Genomic DNA, 1836 nt, shown 5'->3' on the forward strand with positions numbered 1-1836 from the left:
GCCTCCCGCCCGGGCGCGCCCCCGGCCCAGCTGCGGGCGGGGAGCGGGGCCGCCGAGGAGAAGTTTGGGAAGCGCCGAGGCAGCGACCTAGACAAGGGCGGGGCCGGGGGCCTGGGCACTGGGACGCGCTGCACGCGGTCCTGCCCTTACCTGGCGGGGAAACACCGTGTATCTGCGTCCCCGGAGGCAGTTTCCCCTAAGCGGTCCCGGGAGAGCTGGTTTGGCACCCAGCCACCCACCTTATGAAAAGCCCCCTGTGTGGAAATGGGAGGCTCCGGCGGCCAGATGGCTGGGGGCAGGCGAAACTTGGAGGCCCGAGCCTGCGGGCTTGGGCCTGTGCATAGGATGCCTGCTGAAGGATTTGGAGCCCCAGGGGGGTGGAGGCTGTTGCCAGTTGTAGGGCCACTTATGGTTCTGGGCTGACTTACGGATTTGGACTTGATTTGGCTGATTCGGCTTGGAGCACGGAAAATATCTTTAAAAAAGCCACAAATCCTGTGATTGCTTGCGGGCGCTGGCGCCTTGCAGAGGAAGCGACGCAAGCCTAGACGCTGTTCTGCGAGGCCCAGGAAGGCCGGGACCCCTGGGGGCTGTGGCTGCCCGGCCCCCAGATCTCCAGGCACTTCCACGGGGCAGGATGTATCTGCAGGCTCCTTGGATGCGTTCAAGGGGCAGCGGGCGCTCGCCGGCATCCTCTGCTCGGATCCCTCCTGCTTTGCCTGTGACCTTCCCTCCCGTCCCTGCCTTCTCTTTTCTGGCCCCACTGAATCTGTGACTGCACACTTAGCACCCCTCCCTTTGAATCAGGGAGGATTATCCTTTCAGGGGGGACGTAGGCCCACTGTCCCTGTGTGGTTAATAGGCTGCTCTGTATAGGCACTAAAAACCCATGGGGCTTTTTTTATTCTTTTTTTGGCAAGTGAGATTTACACTCCTTTTTCCTCCTCCTTTTGCATTGGTTGTTCTGCTTCACCCCAGCACAGCAGCATTTCACTGCTGTTGTGTGTATGGAGGCAGGGAAATGCTTTGGGAATGACAGGCACTGTAGAAATGCGAGACTCTGAATCAGTGGCAGGTTACTCAGTGGCTTTATGGAGTTTACCACATACTCACGCTTTCCCCCACAACACTAAAGCATCGGCACTGATTCAAAAAAAAAAATTACCAATTGAGATTCCATTGGTCTCTGTCTCAGCTTGGAAATCAAAAGGCTCAGCCAAGCTCCCCCCATCACTTCATGTAGACAGGGTGCAATGCAGAAACTTGAGCTGCTTATTGAAAGATAATGGAAATACATTAATCCTGTTGGGCGAGCTAATGAAGGAGCCCAGGAATTTGATTTCAGCTGATAACATGATTGCCTCGAATATTAAATCAAAGGTGCGTGCGTGAAACCAGCTGAAAAGCCAAAGCACCCCAAGCCATACAATGAGTGATGGATGAAATGGCTGGTGGCCTCTCTCTTCTCCAGGAGTCTCACCCCATTTTTCTGCTTTTTTTTTTTTTTAATTTAACTTTCCATTTCTCAGAAGGATCAAGGCATTCAGCAAACCCCAAAACCTCCAGGTTGGTTTCATTTCAAACAGCTGCTTGTCTTCAGGGCATTGATCTGCTCCAAAATCGTGAGTGGTGCCATAAAAAAAAAAAAAATCAGGAGTTTTGATTAAAAAAGCAATATCTTCTGAGTTCTTCATTCACCCTCTGTACCTCAGAGATTTGGGTCTCACTTTCAAGCTTTCCTCTAGCACCATGAAAAAGAAAAGTTCTTTTTTTTTTTTTTTTTTTTTTTTAAAGTTGAGATTCTCATATATTTACATGACTCCAGGAGCTGGGGTT

The sequence above is a fragment of the Alligator sinensis genome, unplaced genomic scaffold, assembly GCF_000455745.1.
Source record: "Alligator sinensis unplaced genomic scaffold, ASM45574v1 scaffold400_1, whole genome shotgun sequence".
Taxonomy (NCBI): domain Eukaryota; kingdom Metazoa; phylum Chordata; order Crocodylia; family Alligatoridae; genus Alligator; species Alligator sinensis.